Source organism: Stenella coeruleoalba (assembly GCF_951394435.1).
Source record: "Stenella coeruleoalba genome assembly, chromosome: X".
Taxonomy (NCBI): domain Eukaryota; kingdom Metazoa; phylum Chordata; class Mammalia; order Artiodactyla; family Delphinidae; genus Stenella; species Stenella coeruleoalba.
In genome coordinates this window covers 17,744,828-17,768,069 of record NC_137152.1, presented here as the reverse complement: position 1 = coordinate 17,768,069, position 23,242 = coordinate 17,744,828, and the positions used below count along the sequence as shown (strand labels likewise).

The 23,242-nt window shown below is 46.5% G+C and overlaps 1 protein-coding gene across 2 annotated transcripts in view; it reads right to left on the bottom strand.

The window, feature by feature from the left end:
• PDK3 (pyruvate dehydrogenase kinase 3) overlaps positions 1 to 23,242 on the bottom strand; it is a 259,141-nt gene that overhangs the window by 132,875 nt on the left and 103,024 nt on the right. Inside the window, exon 1 of one of the 2 annotated variants that reach the window (XM_079910042.1) lies at positions 5,721 to 6,459. The exons of the other annotated variant lie outside the window; for it this stretch is intronic. The gene's annotated coding sequence lies outside the window, so the exon portion shown is untranslated. Of the gene's footprint in view, positions 1 to 5,720; positions 6,460 to 23,242 lie in introns of those variants that run through there. 2 annotated transcript variants of the gene reach the window in all.

Below are 23,242 nucleotides of genomic sequence, written 5' to 3'. Positions count from 1 at the left end.
AGATAAGCTAGTCACAAAAAGACTGAATGATTCCACTTACATAAGTACCTAGAGTAGTCAGACTCATAGAAACAGGAAGTAGAATGGTGGTTACCGGAAGCTGGAGGGAAGGAGAGTTGTTTTTTGACGGGTATAGTGTTTCAGTTTGTGTCCATCAACAGATGAATGGATACAGAAAATGTGGCACATATATACAATGGAATATTACTCAGCCATAAAAAGAAAGGAAATTGAGTTATTTGTGGCAAGGTGGATGGACCTAGAGTCTGTCATACAGAGTGAAGTAAGTCAGAAAGAGAAAAACAAATACCGAATGCTAACACATATATACGGAATCTAAGGGGAAAAAAAGGTCATGAAGAACCTAGGGGCAAGACGGGAATAAAGACACAGATCTACTAGAGAATGGACTTGAGGATACGGGGAGGGGGAAGGGTAAGCTGGGACAAAGCGAGAGAGTGGCATGGACATATATACACTACCAAACGTAAAATAGATAGCTAGTGGGAAGCAGCCGCATAGCACAGGGAGATCAGCTCGGTGCTTTGTGACCGCCTGGAGGGGTGGGATAGGGAGGGTGGGAGGGAGGGAGACGCAAGAGGGAAGAGATATGGGAACATATGTATATGTATAACTGAGTCACTTTGTTATAAAGCAGAAACTAACACACCACTGTAAAGCAATTATACTCCAATAAAGATGTTAAAAAAAAAGTTCTAGAGAACTTGACTCATAACAATGTGAATACATTTAAAACTATTGAACTGCACACTTAAAAATGGTTAAGATGGTAAATTTTATGTTACCAGACCGTATGTCTTACCATAATAAAAAAGACCAAAAAAATCTGTGCTTCAAAAAAACATAAAGGTGTGTTTCAAATCCAGAGACTTCTACCGTAGGAATGTATCCCATTAGCATTTGAGAATGCAAAGATATTTCCGTATTGTATTTTCTTGCCCTAAACTCCGATGGTTACCCAAATCCTTATCGCTAAGCCAAGAACCAGACTCTACCCACAATCCTCTCACCCCAAACCCTATCACATGACTCTAATCCCTAACCCTAACCCCAATATGTAACGCTAACCCCTGACCCAAACCCCAATCCTTTTCTCCATGACACTCTGCTTACCTGCCACAACTCTGTCCCTCCCCACCCCCCCCACCCCCCACCCCCGCCACACTCCCTCCCAGGGGGAGCAGCTTTTCTAGAGAAGGACTTGCTATTTCCCACAACCCTTTAGGCCAGGCTAGGCCAACCAGCTGGAAACTCTTTGGTCTATACTTGCGGGTTCCCCCAAGTAACTGAGCCTCTTAGGCCTGATCCTCCAATCCCAGCATTGCCCTTACTGACCCATCCTGCTCCAGGAACATGTCATTCCCCAGCCCAATCCTGAGACAGGATGACCAGCTTCAGTTCTCTGGGAAATTAATTCAGGAGGAAAAACTCTTCCTTCATAATGTTCACCAAACTTATTTAGTTTAACGCCAACTTTGGGGCCAGTCTGCCCCGCCACTTAAATCCTACGGCAACCCAGGCAAGCTACTTAACTTCTCTGTGCCTCAACTGCTTGCTCTGTAAAATGGGTTTAATAACAGCATGTCTTTCATAAGGTGACTAGAAAGATTAAATGAGTTAATATATAAAAGCACCTAGAATGGTACCTGGCACCATAGTAACCACCAAATAAGTGTTCGCTTATGTTAACATTAGTATGACTGTTACCAAAAAAAAAAGTATACGTTTTCCTCTTCAGACTCCCACTTACTTTTATAATGAGGGCAAAAAACCTAAACGTGCTTATTTTAGAATTTTTACAAAGCACAGAAAAGTATAAAGAAGAAGAAAAATAGCCCACATCCATCCACTTACTTACATTTTGAGGACAAAGGATAATTTGACTTTGCTAACAGTCTGCATTTTAGTAGATTTTCACTTGCTGCAGCCCTGCCCAGCCAAGCAGAACTGCACTTTGATTTTATTTTGCTCTTGGCACTCAACTATAATTCCAGGCATAACATAGGGTCTCTGTATGTTTGTGTTTCCCACTAGGTTGGAAGCTCCTGGAGGAGAGGAACAGTATCTCTTTACTCTCTGCATGCCCTGGATGCCCAGCACAGAGCCAGACCAGGAAGATGCCTCCTCGATGCCAATACGCCTGGCTTCTCCCAGCTGTACCACTCCAGAATTCTGTTTCACAACTCTTCGCTCAGAAATGCAGGATTCTAGCAGAACTATCTCTGAAATAGAATGTAAGGCGAGAAGAATTGCCCCATTGTGAATTTGGTGGGGGGGGGGGTGGAGGGCGGTCTGCAGTACCTCTTCTCAAAGATCTTAGAAAGGGCGTTTTCCTCTGTTGGGTAATTGCAAACATTTTTTTCCACAGAGGATGTGGCTCATTAAAGTGGTGATTTTCCACTTGCAGGTATAAAAATGAAGAGAAGGCTGGCCAAAGCTGTGCCCCAAAGAGACATGGCATCTGCTAGCTGCCTGCCAAAGACCACAAAACAATGGAGGGTCCTTTCTCAACACAGGTAACTGTAGTCTAACCGACATCACTCCCTCTCTTAAGGAAGCTTACCAAGTGGCAGCAAATGCCATCCCAAGCAGTAAAATGAGAAACAGAAACATGAGGCTTAATGTAGCACGAACACGGGTTTTGAGAAAACTTATTTTTTAAGAAAAAGCTGGAAGGAGCAAGAGACGATCGAACAGACATGTCAATTTCAGGGATAATCCTGCTTTCCATCCATGCTCACTTCTGCCCTCTCCTTTCCCTTTCATCTTTCCAACTGGCCTGATGTTCACAGCAGAGAGAGCTGATGTAACCGAGATTTTCCTTTCCCAGAAAGGCCTTTTGTGATGTTTCCATGCAAACCGAATAAACTTACTGGAAGTGAAGTAGGAGACAGACGCAATAAAAGAATGAATGTGCAAGTTTACAATCCAAAAGAGGAAGAGGCTCTTCCCCCAACTTATGAGCAGCTTCTAAATCACACAGAGCATCAGCAGAGGCAGAATATGTATGTATGTGGATGTAAGAAATGCTTACGTTTTACATAAATCTATGCATCTGCCTCCCAAAGCGGACAATTAAGAAGTAGAAGTAATCAAAGCTTGACTCTGTATACCCAAATCCAAGAAAGTGCCAGGGCTGTCTTGTCATTGGTGTTTTTCCTCCCCCATAATAGATTCTCTTCCCTCTTCCATAAGCATTTTACCAGGCTATGTTTAGAATAGACGTCAGAGCTGGGAAACCAACTAGCAAAGCAAGACTTTCCCAATGGTGCCATCTGGTGGTGCTTCTGTGTATTACAACATGGCTTTGACCTGAAGCCGACACAGGGAAAGCCAAGGGCAAACAACTTGGAATTAGTCCTTTCATGATTTTTTTTAAAAAAGTCGAAACTTTGAGATTTGGCATTGGATCGTGTGTAGCAAGTGTCAAACACACAGGTGTTGAGAGAAAGTTCTGCCACATGACAGAAATCATACATTAAGAAACAAAGTTTTGGGTCGCCCTGAACACTCAGCTGGTTTCATGAATTAGGTGAACGCCCTGTCCATTTTTTTTTTTAATCGAGCGATGAAAATGTTTACAAAAGACCTCTGGGGAGAGATTCGTGAAAGGGCAACTTCTAGGGAAAGGGTTTAGAATCGCTGCATTTTAGAGAGAGAAGAATCCCTTTAGCTGTGGGCTTCTGAACCTGGGGACCACAATCCCATTTTAGGGAAAGTGGACTCCTTGATTTTGAACATAAAAAGTGGTGTGTTGGCACAGATGGGCATTTTAACATAAAGGGCATTTTATCAGATTCTCAAAGGAGTCCATGGCCTAGAAAAAGCTAAGAACAAATGCCTGGGATCCTAACCTAACCTCATACCCTGTTAGAAAATTCTGTCCACAACAGTCTCGACAAATTCAGTTACTCTCGGTTTGAACTTTACTGTTATGGAGACATCGTTGCTTTGAGGCAGTTAGTCAATGGTAATTACTTTGAAGCCTTCGGAACTTTTAATACTGAATTGGACTTTCCCAGAATGTCAACCCACCGGGCTCAGCTACGCTCTCCACCCTATTACAGCGCGCTCTAGTCCTTCTCCAAGCTTGGATGGCCTTCCTGCAAGTCTCCCCCTTTCCAGGCTAAACCCACCCAGAACCTTTCATTTGCCATGGTTTTCAGATCCTTCATTTCCCCCTCTCTTTTTGTGAGACAACACTTCTTTGACATTGACAACTTGACGTACAAAACAGAATACCCTACCCCCCATGACAACCCCTTCCACCTACAGAGTGCCTGACTTGAACTTGTTCCAAACACCCAAGGCCTCTTTTTAATTTCTTCACCGACCCCTAGTTTAACCAAGAGTCTTTCACCCTTTCCAGGTTAAAGAGCACTGGCCTTGATAAACAGTAAGAAAAAGGACAAACCAGAAGCTGTGTGCTTCTTCTCTCTGCCATTTTTTGTATCACTTCACTCGCCCCAAGCAGACCCATCCTTTCCTTCTTCCTGTTTCAAATAGAACATAAAAGCTTTTTTATTGCTATCATTACTATTGTTCTCAAATCTGAGCTTATTCTGGTCTTTTGATTTCGATCCTGAGAAATTTATGACATGCTTTGTGTTTCTCCTTTAATGATGCCAGATTTCTGGTTTTGTACATATCGCTTTAAAATCAAAGCTATCTAGAGCCCTCTGTGCAGCCTTGATGGTTTCCTTAGATCTGCCCCATTTGCTCTCTTCTCCAGCCTCCTTTGTGGTGATGTATCACAAACAGGTTTTTTTAGCAACCATTTTCTCTTGCTCATCTCTATCTTTTGGATTCTCTGACCACGAGCTCATGCCCATATTTTTGGTAGATTTTTAAAAATCTTTTTTCCTAAACTCTGGACACATGCCTGGGGATCCCTTTCTTGGCTAGGTCAAATTGTCCTTGTCATTCTCTCCTATTTCCCATCACTCCCACTGTCACCTCATGGGTGATGATTAGGATGGGTGTAGCATTCTCCTCACGCTCTCATCAGCACCGTAAGGCAAGAAAGGTAAACAAGAGAGACAGTGGGGGACTTCCCCGGTGGCGCATGGGTTAGGAATCCGCCTGCCAATGCAGGGACACGGGTTCGAGCCCTGGTCCAGGAAGATCCCACGTGCCACGGAGCAACTAAGCCCATGCACCACACTACTGAGCCTGCGCTCTAGAACCCGCGAGCCACAACTACTGAGCCCGCGTGCTACAACTACTGAAGCTCACGCACCTAGAGCCCGTGCTCCGCAACAAGAGAAGCCACTGCAATGAGAAGCCTACGCACCTCAACGAAGAGTGGCCCCCACTCGCCGCAACTAGAGAAAGCCCGCACACAGCAACGAAGACCCAACGCAGCCATAAATAAATAAATTTAATAATAAAAAAATAACATTTACTGCTCAGTTACCTTGTACCGGGCACTGTACCAATCTATTGTATTTAAAAAAAAAGACAGTGGCACATGATCAAGGCCAGAGATTAAACCAGGAAGAAACAGACAAGACAGTTCAAGAAGGAACTCCACGAACGCTGGCTGCCTCTCACAGCCAGCTTTGCTCTTACGCTCAGCCTGGTGCAATGGGGGAAGGGGTGGATTTTCAGAGAACCCAGCGCGGCTCCGAGATCCAGCAACGCAGTAAACAGAAAATATACTAGGCAAGGGTGGGTGGTCGCTGTTGCCTCCTCCTTACCTTGCGGATGCTAATTCCAGAGCAGAAGCGGCGTAAATCTTCTGGAACCTCATGATCTGCAGGACGTGGACCCCTTACCATCCTTAGGCCGAGGCGGTCCTGGAAATCCAGCCAGGCTGCACAGACCGACTGAAGGCCTCGAAGCCCGCGGCTGAGGGATGAGGGCCCGCGGGCGAAGCTTGCCCTCTGGCTGCAGACCAGCAGGCCCGCCTAACACCAACCCCGCGGGCGGCAGGCGATTTCATAAGAGACTGTCCTTGTTGCGAGGTGAGCAATTCCCAGCCGCCCTGGCAGCACCGTAGGTGTCCTGCCCGTGGGGGCTCAGCGCTCAGTCCCACGCAGGCTGACAGCCTTTCACCACCACCTTCTGCAGAGTGCGCACCACACACCCAGGGCAGCCAGGAGTTCCAGGGAGCGGTCCTCAATCACTGATGAAAGGGACCCGACCGCACAACATCCCAGTTTCTCACCGCCAAGTGGAGCCACTTGGAGATGCGTGCTCCCCAGGCTGCCTGCTGTCCCCAGTCGTCACCTGCTCACTGACACCAATAACTGGTCCTGACTGCCTTCCCTCCTCCTCTTATCCCCACTTTCCTGCTGGTGCTTCCGGGTTTCACCTCCCAAGTAAACTGCTTGTGCTCGAATCCTAGTCTCCTCGTGCGTGCTAAGACACCACCTGATTGCAGTTCCGTAAATCACATCCCCCGCTGCCCTCAGGGCTCACATAATGAGCGCTCCCGCGCCCGGGCCGGTTGCGCTTCAGCAGCCTCTCCCTGACTATCCACCCCTGGCAGGCATCTCACGAGGCTGTTTCCGCGCTTTTCCACGTGGGTTCACAAGTGAGCTCCTGGTAACACTGACTCAGTGCTCCTGGAAACCCGGCCCCAGCTAGCCGCCCCCCACCCGCCCGCCCTGCCCCCTCGCCAGCCTCCAACAGTCAGTCCCCTAAGCAGTGGTGCTCAGGGCGTGGCCCGAGGATCCCCGCCCCCACATCCGTGTCATCTGGGGAGCATGTTAAAAATGAGCTTTCCTGGACACTACCAACTGAATCAGAATTTCTGCCGGTGGGGCCCGGGAATCTGCATTCCAAGCAATTCCTCCAGGCATCTTATACAGCCCGAACGTTGAAATCAGCTGCTCGGAAGCGTGAGCCTTCAGCAATCAGCGTCATCAATTTACCGTAATCAGTTCCCAGCCCGGCCTCCTTCAGCAAAACGCACAGCGCTCAGCAGCCGAGCTCAGGTGCTTCATCCCCTTTACTGTTCCTGTGCGACCCTCCCGACAGTTTTGTGTGTTTTTTCTGCCCTCTAGGCTTTTGACACTGCTTTGCCCATAGTGCAGAGGGTAGACACGTGCCTGGGGTTGTAGGCTTCCTGGGGGAGAACTCAGCCAATGACTGCCAGGTGTGGGCATATTAAAGCCCAGCTGCCTGGCTTGGATCTGGGACAAACTCTTGGGGTGAGTTTACCCTCAAGAGCTCCCCTGGGGATCTGGCCTCGACTGGGACTTCGCTCAAGATCATCCTTTGCTTGCCTTCCTCCCCTTCCCTGTCCTGCTCCCACCCTGCCCTTCCTCCTGAAGAAACCTGAATCCTCATCTCAGGCTCTGCTCCTGGGGACATTTACCTACAAACGTGTTTTACTTATTTTTCCCTGACTTTTGCTATGTGAGTGCATTTGAAAATAGCTCGTTACACCATAAATAACAACTCTGCTCAGTATCAAATTGTTCACGAGCAGTTTCAGTTACAATGAAAGGAGGTGCCTTCGTGGATGGAGGTCACGAAAGCCAGTGCCCCTTTCCCTACTCCGCCATTTCCTCTGCCCTTCGGTCATTGCTGAGACTTCATGAGCACTTACTGCGTTCCAGGCGTTGTTCCAAGCACTTCATGTCTAGTATGTCTTTTAATCCCCACAGCAACCCTTTGAGAGTGGCACTTTTTATCATTTCCATTTTCTGAGGAGGAATCAGAGCACAAAGATAGTAAAGGACTTGCCCAAGGTCACACAACCAGTGGCAGAGCCAGCAATTAGTCCAGGCCATCTGGTCCTAACACCTGTGGCTGACCCAGATCTCTCCCTTCTCGGATGCACACAGTATTCATATATTTACATATTTATCTGTGTATTTGCATATTTACATATGTATTTATTTGTTTGGCATAACTCTGGCATTATGGCCTGTCTTGCTCACTGTGCATTTTATGCGGACAGATCTTGTCTCAACTCCAAAGATGGTAAGCCCCTCGAGGGTGGGACCAACTGGCCATACACCTGCAGCTTCTCCCTGGGCAAGGCCAGGCCCCCGTATGCACTTGTATATTGATTCCTCATGTTCTTCACCAATTTCCTCCCACCCAGGCCTTGGTGCTTTTTCTTCAACCACCTCCTCTGGCTACAGACCCAGGCTTTCTTCTCTTCCTCCTGTTCCATCACCATCACATGGCATGACCAGTAGGTTGTCTAAATCTTTATTATACAATATATAATATTGTGTGTATACAGGCCTAACTTTGTGACTATTAGTCAAACCTAAGCCTATATAAATCTCCTAGTCTTCTGCCCCAAATCAAGATGTATTTTGCAGGGCTTCCCTGGTGGCGCAGTGGTTGAGAGTCCGCCTGCCGATGCAGGGGACACAGGTTCGTGCCCTGGTCCGGGAAGATCCCACGTGCCGCGGAGCGGCTGGGCCCGTGGGCCATGGCCGCTGAGCCTGCGCGTCCAGAGCCTGTGCTCCACAACGGGAGAGGCCACAGCAGTGAGAGGCCCGCATACCGCAAAAAAAAAAAAAAAAAAAGATGTATTTTGCATACTTTGCTATGATGTCTAAGTTGGTAGACGCTAGCCACATGTGGCTATTTAAATTTAATTAAATTAAAAATTCAGTTCCTCAGTTCCACTAGCCACATTTCAAGTGCCCGATAGCCACATGTGGCTAGTGGCTACCCCAATGGAACAGCACAGACACTGAACATTTCCACTGCCAACTAAAAACTGTTGCTGTCCACCTGGTTTTACAAGAACGAAGTCTCTAGCCACTGCAGTGGCTGCCCTTCAACACCCCCCTGAAAAGAGTTCAGGGTGGAGACCAGGAATGAGGCACTCTGTGCTCTGGGAGGAACTGGCAGAACAGGGCTTCAGATAGATATTTTCAGGAGAAGATTTTATGAGCCCAATTTCTTGCATCTTCTCATATCTAGAAAAGCACTAAACTCACGAACAGAGACATCTGCTCCTCGTAACTGGCAGAACCTTCTGCCAAAATGTGTGCTTGCTTGCATGTACCCCCCTCACTAAAATCATCTATAATACTGACCTCTCCCCCCACCTCTCTGCAGCAGTTCCTCAGAGCTAGCTGAGAGGCTGTCTCCCAGGCTATAGTCCTCATTTTGCCCCAAATAAAACGTAAGTCACAACTCTCGCATCGTGCATTTTTTTTTTCCAGCCGACACCACAGGAAGTCCTATTGGATAGTGAGTGCTACTTCAGAGGCTAGCATAGCTGATTTTTCTCTTGAAGACTAAATAAAATTATTTCTCTTTTGCCAGATTCTATAGACTCCCACACATCGCTACTAAAATCCCATTCATGTCCGCCCTAATTTACAGGGTTACTCATATGCTGCCTGAGACGCAGGCCGGAGAATGGGGGTGAAGGTAACCTCTTCCCTGATCCCCCGGGTCCCAGAGAATGTCAGCGGCACCTGGAGTTTTGCAGGTTGCAGCCTTGCTTCTTCATTTAGGGGACATTCAAGTACATCCCGTCTGGTTTGCCAGCCCCCACCTCCCCTGAGTCTCCAGTCCTCAGAAGACTTGGGAATGTAAAGCTTTTTAACACAAAACTGCAACAGGGAAGAGCAAAATCTGACTCCATGTTGCATCTGTTTCTTTTACTTTAACCTTTGCTTTTCATTGCTTTTGTTACTATAATCACTAAAAGGACGCTGTCTATAGCCTTAAGCATACATAATGGCCTCCCTCAGGGAACCCTGACCCTCTGCCTGAATGTTAAACTAAAGTGCCTTTGTTCAGCTCACAGGGAAACACCCTGACCCTGCCCACCTGTGAATGGCTGCAGAAAAGAAGAAATTAACACAGCCCCTCCCTGAGGCTGGCCAAACCAGGAGATGTTTTGCAAGACTTACCGCCTTTCTGCTTTACTTCCTCACCTTCTCCGCATCTCTGTTCTATGAAAGAAACTAGGATCCAGCCCCCATAAGATGGTATTCTGGGATGCTAGCGCGCCATCTTCTCGGACACCCAGCTTTCTGAATAAAGTCGCTATTCCTTGCCTCAACACCTCATCTCCCTATTACTGTCCTGCTGTGCAGTGAGCAGACCGAGCTTGGATTCGGTCACAAAACTACACAACACACTTTTCTCCTCTCATTGTTGAAATCTCTGGTTAAAAACCAAACGGGGGCCATGAGCCTTGTCTGCAGCCATCTCCAGGGCTACAGAGGGAGCCAGAAAATGTTCACACGTTAAATGCATTTTCTTATAATTAACACAGCTGACATTCTTTAACTGTTTGGCTTCTTTCTGCCTTTAGGCAGCAAACGACAGCAGCGGTTTTGTCAGCCCCTCTCTTAAAATCAATTAAAGTCCTGAACACTTGAGTAGTCAGTTCCTGCCAATACACCAGCTCCATCTGCACCTCAAAGAAGTCGCTTATGCTGATCAGGCCTGCTGAGGTGACCTTTTGCACATTCCCAGGGAATCAGTACAAAGTCTCTTGCCAGGTGCAAACTGGCCTATTAAAAGGGATTTGTTCAGGGCCCCAGGAACTAGAGAGCGGTTCCCAAGGGCACACACAGCTCTCTAAGGAGACTCGAGACCCCGGAGTTTTCACACTCAGTTTTGCTTTCCTTTTCTACCTTGTTATTTCTCTATTTTCCCTACACCTTCAGTAAATGTTTGTCAAATATTGTGAGTCTGTCTTTGGAAAATTAAAGGAGGGGCTTGCATCCATTGCTGGGAGCAAAGTTCTAGAGAACAAAAATCCCCTGACCCCAAACCTCTTGCAGACACAGGCTGGCTGAGGTGACAGCCCTGACCAGGATGATCTGTGAGAGCACAGGAGCCTAAAGCAAAGCTCTCGCAGAACTATTTAGAAGAGGGAATCTGGGAGGACTGGAACTGTGGTGGTGTGGAAGGTGGGCAGAGTACCAAGCAGGTCCGTGCAGGAAAGGGATGGCATGCTCAAAAAAGTGGAGTCGGGGAGAGTTTAATAAGGAGACGAAGTACAAAGTGAGCGCAGGTTGCACAGGGTTAGAGGAAATCAACGAGGGATGGGGAAACACACCAGGGCAAGAGGAGGAAGCAGCCTCACACCTAGGCCTGAAGGGGCAAGAGGAGGGAGTGGTCACCCACCGAAAGTGGCGGCAGTTGTAGCTCAGGGAGAGGGCTGCCTGCTAGCAGGTGTGGCCTTCGCTAGAGGGAAACAGCTGCTGTCCAGCCCAGCCACGCAAGCAGGAGCTGGGGGAGTAAATACCCCGACCTCTCTTCCTGCCTCCAATTTCCTGCCCGTGTCCCCGTTGACTGGACCCAGGAGCTCAAAGTGTTTTCCAAGCTATTATTTGGAGATCCTGAAGACCTCTAGCTTACACACACACACACACACACACACACACACACACACCAGAGCCACTGTCTGTAGCTGGTCTTTCTTTTTTTTTTTTTTTTTCCGCCTTGCCTCGAGGCATGCAGGATCTTAGTTCCCTGACCAGGGATCAAACCCACGCCCCCTGCAGTGGAAGCTCAGAGTCTTAACCACTAGGCCGCCAGGGAAGTCCCTGTACCTTGTCTTTGTCCAGCACCTCAGCCCTCTTTCTTCTGGTAAAAGAAGCCCCTTTGGTATGCGGAATTGCCTTTCTCCTACTTGTGTGGTTCTCTATCCCCATCCCACGACAAGGGTGGCATGTCCTCAAGGCCTGGCCAATCATGACACTCCATCTCCCCAGTCGCTGGAGGTGGGAGCATGAACCAAGTCGAGCCCAGTGGGATTTTTCCCTGGAGTTTATCTCCTTCTTCTGTCCTTTCTTGCTTCCTATCATCTGGTTGTCCATCCACCCATGGATTGTAGAAGAGAGAAGCTCTCATCTCTGGGGTCAACTAAGCTGGGATAACAGGAGTTTACCTTCTTCCCCCACTACATGGAAGAATATTTAGGCAATAAAGAGACCAATATAAAGAGAAACGCAGAGTTAAGGGGAGAGAAGGGGTGACAGATAGCCCTTAGGATGTCATTTGACACCTTAGAGTCCCTGAGACAAGCTCTATCTCTGGATATGCCACTTTCCTGAGCCAATAAATCCCTCTGTTCTTAAACTGGCTTGAATTGGATTTCTATCACTTGCACTAGAAATGGTGTCGCACACAAGCCCTGACGGAAAACGCACACTCGGACACACACCAACCTATCCTACCCTCTCCAGGGTAGTCACCCCACACACTTCCTTCCACTCTCCACCCTTATAAACTGCATTCACAGAAATCTATAATCTCAGCAACCCCCCACGGAAATGCTAAATCACTGTGTTATTTTAGTGTGGAGTATAAGAGGAAGCAACTTTTAAGTTTAAAAAACTGAATTTAGATCAGTATACTATTAAAGATTGCATTATAATTTCCATTTTAATGTATTGTTTAGTAACATTCATAACATATAAGGACAAAGTTCTATTTGTTCCCATTTAACAAGTGATACCTGCTGCTTATCTTAAATTAAGTAGGCAAGAAAGAAAAGTACGCAAGAAAGAGCATAGTTTATCTACAATTTCAAAATGTCATCATAATATTGTGTTTGGGGACCAAATGTGTATTAATATGTAGATTGAAATTTAACTATGTGTTACAACCCTCCAAACTGCTTCTCTGACCTGATATTTGGAATCCTTGAATTTTGCACTATAAAAAAATCAATTACCTTATTATTATAATTTTCATGTTTTGTTTCTAAAAGAGGAGACGTGAGTACTTTCTGGCTGCTCTTTGCAAGTACTTCTCCAGAAATAACACTCTGTGGGTTTGGATAATTTTATTACCCATAAAGAAAAAGCCAAACTGGATACAAATTTCTCCTTTTAACTTCTGTTCTGAAGAACTAGAGATATCCTCAGGTACTAAGCAATGATATGAATATACCTTACAGGTCTGAGGTCAAAATCCAGAATGACTGTGTTTATGTCCCTCATTAGCTCTTTCATTCTATTTTTTTAAACCAGTTTAACCATTTTTAAGTGCACAGTTCAGGAGCTCACTCTGTTCACTAAATCAGTATTCTTGATCCTCTCTTTAACCAATAAGCCGTTGAGTTGAAGAGTGGAATAAAAATCATTGAAAACTGGGGTTTCCCTCATGGTGCAGTGGTTAAGAATCCTCCTGCCAACTCAGGAGACACGGGTTCGAGCCCTGGTCCGGGAAGATGCCACATGCTGCAGAGCAACTAAGCCCGTGCACCCTAGAGCCCGTGCTCTGCAACAAGAGAAGCCACCGCAATGAGAAGCCTGCGCACTGCCGGGAAGAGTAGCCCCCGCTCGCCGCAACTAGAAAAAGCCCACGCACAGCAAAGGAGACCCAATGCAGCCAAAAATAAATAATTTTTTAAAAAATGGAAAGCTATAAAATGGTGAAAACCACCATCGTAGCAGGTGAACTAGTCAGCTGAGTGATAAAACAACAAAATAGCTGATGTTGAAACAGGCCCAGCTGATCTCCACTCACTGCCCCAGACACCTCGTCCACATTTGGAGGCCTTTACAACTGAAATTAGAACAGACTTCACTATCATTTTTAAATATCGTGAAGCTCAGAACACTTCACAAATCCCTTGGCATTCTTTTTTTTTAAATTAATTAATTTATTTGGTTGCTCTGGGTCTTAGTTGTGGCAGGCAGGCTCCTTAGTTGCGACTCGAGGGCTCCTTACTTGTGGCATGCAAACTCTTAGTTGAAGCATGCACGTGGGATCTAGTTCCCTGACCAGGGATTGAACCCAGGTCCCTTGCATTGGGAGCACAGCGTCTTAACCACTGTGCCACTAGGGAAGTCCCCCTGGGCATTCTTAATACCAAAATTGAAATTGGAAATCTTGGATTCATATCCTGGTTCCACTTCTCACTAGCTCTGTGACCCTGAGTGAATGATTTCCTTTTTCTTTTTCTAAAGCTCAGTTTGTATATATATAAATGAGGATTTAAAACATCTACCCAGTGAACTTGGCCAGACCACGATGCGGGCACACCACAGTCAGATGCAAAGACATTGCTTTCACTTCAATTTACTATCGAAGCAGCTGATGGATAAAAGCTGCACAAAGGATAATAAATGTGGTAATGATCCCAATGAGTGAACAGATGTAGTTTGGCAAAGCAGCCCTAGTAGAGTAAGCTGTCCACAGGGTCAGAGGGACAAAAAGCCCAACTCCTTGCATCATTAGGCTGGGGTAGGGCCATGACACAAGAGCAGTGGTTTTCAAAGTGTGGTCCCCGGACCGGCATTTTTGACCTGGGTATTTGTGAGAAATACAAATCTTTGGGCCCCGGCCCAGACCTACTGAGCCAGGAGCTTTGGGGCTGGGGGGCCAGCAATCTGTGTTTTCACAAGCCCTCCAGGAGATTCTGATGCATGCTCAAGTGTGAGGACCCCACTGTAGCATGAGACAATTGCTTCTGGTACCGGTTTTCCTTGCATGTTCTCATTTCTCTCATGGGCCCGCTTACCACCCACCGCTACTGCAGGAAAAAAAAAATCCTGTGTGGACTTGGAAATTCTCCGTTTTCTGCAAAGCTCTATACAAACATAAAGGATTTATTTCTCTCAGGAGCAGCTAGGCCGAGAATTTAACAACTGGTTCTGCTGAGATCCTGAGTTATCAGCCCTGCTCATAGGCAGAGGGTTGGGCTACCCCTTTCCCTACGGTCTTTGGGGATCCCCTGCATTTGTATATGTGAAGAAGGAAGAGATGGCATGTCAAGAGCTTGCGAGCCTAGCCTATCTACCTGCGGACCTGGCTCCATCTTCCTGGTTTGCTCTAAGCAGCACTGTCCAACGGAACTTTCTCTGATGATGGAAATTTTCTCTAATCCACGCTGATCTGCACTGTCCAGTACGTACAGTAGCCACTAGCCACATGTAGCATTTGACAATATGGCTAGTGCAAGTGGGGAATTGCATTTTACATTTTATTTAATTTTAATTAATTTAAATTTGAATAGCCACATGTGGTACACAGCTATACTAGAAACTTTTTCGTTGTTTACCTGAAATTCAAATTTAATTGGGTGTCCTGTGTTTTTACTTGCTACATCTGGCAACCCTAGTTACAGATTCCCAGTAACATTGACCTTGCCTCCTCCAATAGAGAGTTTGATTCAAAGTTTCTCTACCCATGACCAGAGGAAGCAGATTTGACCTTACCTTGGCCAGAAAGGGCGCCTGGCTGTTGTTCTTTTTTGAAGACAATTTTCAGAGGAATAATGTCTGGGAAAATCAATATAAATGATGACTAAAAAGTGAAAATTGTACTATCATTCATAGAGTCATACTAATTTCTCTGCAACTGAATCCATCCTCCATAGACAGGCTGTGATGGTCCTAAGTACTAGGACTGTAGCAGGGAGAAACGGTATTTGCGGGTCATGTCACTGATTATAAAGCAAACCTTCCTTCCTTAATTGTCTAATCCCTTTCTTACATCAATGAGTGACTACCACATTAAAGTCATCATAGGAAGTGGAAAAAACAAGACCCAGATTCTTTTCTTATGACTGTATTTATGCTTTGCTTCAAAAACAAGACAAAAAGTATAGCAACTTAGAACATTGCCAGTTCTCAGGGAGACTTGATAATATTTTCCCAACAACCCTATAATTTCAAGATGTGATCAAACAGAGGTGCCCTTCTACCTCCATTCACTGTAGGCCTCACTCTCTGCCAATAACTACCTCCTCTTTGGCATTGATAAGAAACCAGTTCTTGAGGCCTCCAAGCTCGTCCCTGATAAAATAAAGTATTATTTTACAGTAACTTATTAAGTGGATATTGGCTAACATTCTTAACTAGAGGAAAGGATTTTAAAATTGGAATAGCAAAGAAAGCAAACATGGTACGAAGTAAATGGCATTCCAGAAGACGGGTTGATTCTTATAAAACCAAGGCCCGGGTTTCCCTGGTGGCGCAGTGGTTGAGAGTCTGCCTGCCGACGCAGGGGACACGGGCTCGAGCCCTGGTCTGGGAAGATCCCACATGCCGCGGAGCAACTAGGCCCGTGAGCCACAACTACTGAGCCTGCGTGTCTGGAGCCTGTGCTCCGCAACAAGAGAGGCCGCGATAGTGAGAGGCCCGCGCATCGCGATGAAGAGCGGCCCCCGCTTGCCGCAACTAGAGAAAGCCCTCGCACAGAAATGAAGACCCAACATAGCCAAAAATAAATAATAAATTAATTAAAAAAAAAAAAAAACAAGGCCCTCCTGTTTCCAAGAATGTCCAGGTCAAAGAGTAATGATTGTAGTTTTTCTCTTTCAATAGGTTTTAATGTAACAAACATAGCCAGCAGGCTTAAAAATGAATTTAGTAACACTGTGTCTCGACCACCACCTTTGGTATTTTCCTATTTTCTCCCTTGCTTACAATACTCACATGGATCTATATTTAGCTTTGGAGATCTGGCGGCTTGGGAACCAATGGGTCTCTAGCAAGAGATTATTAGGTGATGCAATAGTTCTCCGCTCCCACCTCCCCCTCCCACAGGCTCCTTCTCTGTCTTTTCTACCCATTTCCCTAAGAAAAGGTATTGGGTCTGGAATACAATGGCGTTCTGCCCAGAGAACCTGCATTTCTGAAGGGGCTCCCCTAAGTATAGCTCAGGTTTACATTTGGAAATAGGGGCACTCGCCCTGGAGAGCGCCGTGTGATTGGCACACAGACTGTAGTCCTCAAAGTGTGCATGGTCCCCGGCCCAGCAGTAGCAGCATCTGAGAATTTTAGAAATGCTAATTCTCAGGGCTCACTCTGTAGACCTAGCTGGATGACTTCAGTTACCTAAGTATTCTAGCCTTTTTTTTTTAACCTTTTATGTTTCTCTTTCTTTCTTCAGAAGCAGAGAACCCTTCTCACTGGCATATTCAGACCTTTCCCCATAGAAGAGAGCAGTGGTTCTCAAAGTGTGGTCCCAGTGAGGCAGGAGATAGATGGGCCCCAGGATGAGCAGCTGGAGTTTGTCCCCCGTGGACAGATACTCCAAAATATTGATAGCAGGAGAGAGAGAGCAGCTGAGCCCTGTCCAGAGAAGAGACCACATATTTCTCATTCTCGAGGTCAAGGGGACCTTCCTGACTACACAGGCGCAGAAAGGCTCCTTGGAGGTCAAAAAGGGTGTGATGTCAACCTATCCACAGGCGTCTTTGCTAGAGTCCATCTTGGCTAAGAGATGCGTGTGCACACATGGGAGGACCCTCAGATAAACCAAACGGACTCAGAACCAGGCAAAGCAAGACGACTGGCTGAAGGAAACCCGGAAGAAATGTCCCATATAAATGATTCAAAGTACCACGAGGGGGCGGCTCTCTCTCTCTAAGTCCGTCCTTGTGTCTACCCACACATACCCTTTACCTCCAAATAAACACTTTGTTTCACTACTTTCTGTCTCTCTGTGGAAATTCACTTCTACACAGCTGACAGTCCAGGGCCTTGTCACTGGCCACTGGTCTAGTGGCTAGGATTCAGAGCTTTCACTGCCGCGGCCTGATTTCAATCTCTGGCCGGGAACCGAAATCTTGCTTCAAGCTGCTGCAGGCCGAGGCCACCCGCGATCAGCAGGACCAGAGCATCAGTACCACCTGGTAACTTGTTACAGGTGCGCATTCTCAGGCCCCCACCCCCATCCCCCGGTGATTCTGGTGTACACTAAATTTTGAGAAACAATAAGGGTATTACCTGCTAGCGAGCCTATTCTGTGACCTGGCTTTGTTCTGAGACGCCACACAGCTACCACAGGCCTGCCCCAAAGCCCTGCGAGTAGATTATAAGCCCATGGACCTTAATCCTTTGTCAGTCTGCCTTATTCTCAAGAAAGTATTTAAAATGATAAATGCCACTTACAGTATTACTGTGTAGATATAAATCTGTGTTTCTCAGAGAAGAGGATTCGTTTGAGGGAAAGGTCACAACAGGCTGTGTGGGATCTGTGGTTGTGTGAAGGCAAGTGGGGAGAAGCATGGAATATTCCAAACGCCTCCTTTCCCCCTTGATGGAGGTAGATGAGTGAGTGGGTTTTTTTTTAAATTTATAATATATGTATTTCTTTTGCTGCCGGGTCTTCGTTGCAGCGCATGGGCTTCTCTAGTTGCGGCATGTGGGATCTTAGTTCCCCAACCAGGGATGGAACCCAGGCCCCCCGCATTGGGAGCATGGAGTCTTAACCACTGGACCACCAGGGAAGTCCCAAGTGAGTGTTTTTTAAATCAAGTTGGTAGAATAGTTTGCCAAGATTTGGATCGACTGGGGCATAAAAGCCTATTTTTACAGTCCACCCATTGTAGCCTATCATTGGGGAGAAATTCAAACTCTCAACCTTTAACTTACAAGTTTAATGCTAATTTCACTTCTTAATCGATTTATACTACGGATATGGATCTAGGGGTATATTTCAAGGACGATGAGTATGAAGCTAAGGTTTAATCTGCAGGCTGCGCTCTCCAGTCCCTCCTTCACACTCCTGCCACATAAACTGTGCTAACCCACAGCTCCAATGAGACCATTTTCCCCCAGTGCCACCTCCCCAATATTTACCAAATTAACTTCATAGATCTCACCTGGCATTCAAGACAAACTGTAGCTGTTAGATTAGACCACACGAAGTTGCCATTTTAACTGGGTAAAAACGGCCAGATAGCAACAATTTCATATGGTTCAACCTGATATTATCTATCTCATATTTAATTTGTTAAAATTCTCTACAGCCTTTTTTTGTTTCCATATTGTAAAGATTTAAACTTCTCAGAATTTTAATGCTTAATCTTGAAACTGCCAGCCCCAGCTCTTGGTGAATAAGCTCAGAAAGATAAAATGTACCCTCTTCCCTCACAGGTTCAGAGACACCATTGTGTGGTGTGAAGCCAGTTGCGCATCACAAGATTAGAATTGGGAACATTGACTCAAGGATCTGTCTGTCCCCATCTCCTGGCCAGTGTGGAGGTTTGAGTGAAAGGCTGTGGTCCTGTTTTGTTCTCTGTTACTATAAAACTGTCCTTGGAAGTGTTACCTGTAAAGAAATATCTCTCTTAAGATACCTGAATATCAGAGTTTGTTGCTACGTCTTGTAAAATGGAAACTGTAACACCTAAAGGTCTGCAACTATGATTGGTCATGTCGTTTAATGTGTTGCTCTGGTAATAGTAATACTTAAACTGTCAGTTCTGCTTTCCATAAGGGAACAAATACATCTAACAGATTTCTCTGTTAAGTGGAAGAAGAACTTTGGAATCTCTTTCTCTTCCTTTAGGCACGAAAGTGTTGTAAGTCCTGTTGTGACTCTCCTGCATCCCTTATGTAAACAGCGGAGTCTTTGTTTCATTTAAATTACCAAGAAGATCCATGATGTGGAGCCAACCTGTCATTTTGGCCTTATCCCTCCCTTCCGCTCTGCTCATACACCATGCTATACACATAGCTATATACGTAGCTCCTCTTCTGCACACATCAGCCTCCACCGCTCCTTAGCTACTGCTGTTCCCCTACTTAGAACACCCTCTTCCCACACCCATCTCAACCTATCAAAATCCAAGCCAAGATCTACCCAAAGGTCACCTTCTTTGTGAGGCCTTCCCCAATTCCATCCAGTAAGATTTATCTTTTTTTTAAATTGAAGTATAGTTGATGTACAATATTATATGTTACAGGTGTACAGTATAGTGATTCAGTTTTTTTTTTTTTTTTTTTGCGGTACGCGGGCCTCTCACTGTTGTGGCCTCTCCCGTTGTGGAGCACAGGCTCCGGACGCACAGGCTCAGCGGCCACGGCTCACGGGCCCAGCCGCTCGGCGGCATGTGGGATCTTCCCGGACCGGGGCACGAACCCGTGTCCCCTGCATCGGCAGGCGGACTCTCAACCACTGCGCCACCAGGGAAGCCCAGTGATTCAGTTTTAAAGGTTACACTCCATTTATACTTATAGAAGAGAAGCGATATTCCCCATTGTTGTACAATATATTCTTGTAGCTTATTAATCCCTTACCCCTACCCCTCTTAATCCCCTACCCCTATTCTGCCCCTCCCCCCTTCCCTCACCCCACTGGTAACCACTAGTTTGTTTTCTATATCTGTGAGTCTGCTTCTTTTTTTGTTATATTCACTAGTTTGTTGTATTTGTTAGATTCCACATATAAGTGATATCATATAGTATTTGTCTTTCTCCATCTAAGATCCAGTAAGATTTATTTTTAACAGTGTTTGCCACAGTGCCCTCGATTTAGTCATTTGCATACTTCCCTTCTCTCTCTGAGTAGGCTTTATTTTTTTCCAATTTTATTGAGATATAACTGACATATAACACTGTATCAGTTTTAGGTGTACAACATAACGATTTGACATGTATATATATATATATATGAATGAATAATTACCACAATAAGTTTAAGTAACGTCTACCACCTCACAGTTACAATTTGTTTTCTCTGAGTAGGCTTTAATCCCACTGAAGACAGAGAATGCACCTTACTCCTCCTCCAAGAACCGAGCAAAAGGCCTTGCATGCAAGCATGCTCTCAATAATCAAAAGACAACATTGAGGAAGTCTCCCACAACCAACATGAAGGGACATCTTGATCTAATGGACCTGCAAAACAAAACAAAACCAGTCCTCTTCCCCATGGTGGGGATTCAACTCCCCCACATACCTTGAAGATTCTAGGGCCTGATTCATGGTCACTCTCCAACACTTTGTCACACTTCTTGCTGATTTCTGTATCCACACAGATAGTCCTTCAGGTAGCCTAGCCCCTGGTCTCCTAGACCTCCTCTCTTCCAATGACTGTGTTCACCACCTCCCACAGGCAGACACTCCCGTAGCTTTACCTGAGACCAAAAGCCTCCACAATCACCATAGGGCTCCATAATCTCAGCTTCAAATGCCCCACTCTCCAAACAATGCAAAAACATAACTTCAGAGTAACTCTGCTGGGGCTCCCCTGGTGGCGCAGTGGTTGAGAGTCCGCCTGCCGATGCAGGGGACGCGGGTTCGTGCCCCGGTCCGGGAAGATCCCACATGCCGCGGAGGGGCTGGGCCCGTGAGCCATGGCCGCTGAGCCTGCGCGCACGGAGGCTGTGCTCCGCAACGGGAGAGGCCACAGCAGTGAGAGGCCCGCGTACCGCAATCGATCAATCAATCAATCAATAACTCTGCTTTCTCAAAGGGTATGAAGAAGATTCATAGCCCCAAATAACACTTCCTAAAAGCATCCCCTTTCCTCTCCAACTCTTACTTCCAGTAGAAGTTACCACACTTCCGTACAGGAGCCAATTAGAGCCCAAGAGGAATCTTGCTGGGTGGGGACAGGCATGAGGGAATTTGTTTCAAAGCTATATTTGCATAACTCTTCACACAATCCTGAGAGAACGTCACTTTTCCATATCAAAGAATGTCCCCCATAGTGACTATAGGGGTGGAGGGCTAAAGCAGCCCCCCATCCTCCCCAGTGACTTCCTCTTCAAGTCTTACAGTAAACTCTTTAGAAAACTCACCCAAAACAGTCCTTTGAGAAATGGTTTCACCAGCCATAGGCCTGTGCCCTATGCCACCGGAAAACGGGAGGGCAAAGCCAGAGCTTTTAAATAGACAAGAATGGGAGAAGGCTGGAACGCTGTGTGTGTGTGTGTGTGTGTGTGTGTGTGTGTGTGTGTATGCAGTGGGTCTTTTCCTGTTGTCCCAGAGTTGCTAACTCAAAGCTGGAAACAAAAAGCATCAGGGGCTCCCACATCCTGAAGAAGAACTCCGAACACCCAGCCAACACGTCCTCTCAGAGAGAGTGCTAAGGACTGGTACACGTGGCCCTATCACACCTGGGGCGGTTCCCCGCAACCACCACGCACCACCCTGTGTAAATACGGGAGGACCGGAAAGGTGAGGGAAGAGAACCAAGGGCTCCCGGTGACAGACTGCTTTCTCTTCGGGCCGAGTGGGAAGGGGAGCGAAGAGGAGTAGGGGTGCCCCCGGCTCCCCCAAGCCGAGACGCGTAAGGGAGAACTCCAAGAGAGCTGCTCGAGAAGAGGGGCAGGTCCGCACGAAGGGAAAGTGGGCATTCAGTTTCCTGCCGGAACTCCGGCCGAGCTGCACAGACCCGGCGGCCCGCCCAGCAGCCTGGGAAGCTGCCGGGCAGGGAATTCTTGCCAGAGCTTAACGAATCCTCCCCGTGCTGCGTGTTGCGTGTGAACCTGGAGTCTGGTGTCCCCTTGTGGTCGAGAGATATCTGAACGAGAGAGGCTCCAAAGATACTGAGGGGTAGTATGCCTGGAAAGAAAATGAGAACCTCACGCCCCCCTTGATCCATGACCCCACAGCCTTCAGAGTTCAAAAAAAGGACCTCAGCAATTCCCAAAGCTCCATATGGAGGAGCACAGGGCTTACTTTGAGGGCTGTCCAAGAGATGGGAGACAGAACCTTTAGAAGGGGCTGGGAGTCAGCAGGCAAAGCTGCTTTTCTCTGAGGGAGGCCCCAGGGGAGGAGGAGCCCAGGTGCAAAACCGAACAGCCCCCTGTTCGGAGCCGCCCCCTCCCCCCTCCCCAGCAGATCACAGCATCGGACCTGGAAAAGGACCATATCCGCAGAAGATCTCTGGTCTCTCTGCTCCCCAGACCAGAGGATGCCATGGTGAATTTGTAATTGGGACTGGTCAGCTTTACCAACCAAGATAACCCAGAAAGTTATGAGATCTGTCCAAGGTGTCATTAAAGAATGGGAAAAGGGGCTTGGTGCTGCACTGAAAACAGTGATTGGAAAAAACAGTTCCATGTATACAGTCCGCCACTGTATCCAGACCTGTCAACACATTAGTTACATGTACCCAGGCACAGGACTTCAGAAGAAGACAGAAAATACCATGGACACCACTTAATAGCTTTATTGCCTCAGGCAAGTCCTATATGAGCCTCAGTTTCTTCATTTCTAAGAGGACAGTAATACCTAATAGGCAAGGTTATTAAAAGATTAGAGGCAGTGTATATATAAATGAATAGAAGCTACTATTTATTAATACACGTTTATGCATGTATGGAGCCATGTGTTCCCAGTTTCCTTTGACAAAAGATTTTAAATAGTCTACAACAAAAAGCAACAGAAATAAACAATAAGGAGCAAGGAACGCTGAGATACTAACCATAAATATAAACTGGCAATTTCTATTTCAAATTTGGTTTTGAGTTTCCTGGCAGCCAAGGTGCAAAAGGAAACCTGAGAACATGTACAATTCCAGTTATCTGAAAGGAGGAGGGGTACTACCTTTTCGGGGGTGAAAAGCTTTTCTTGTTCCA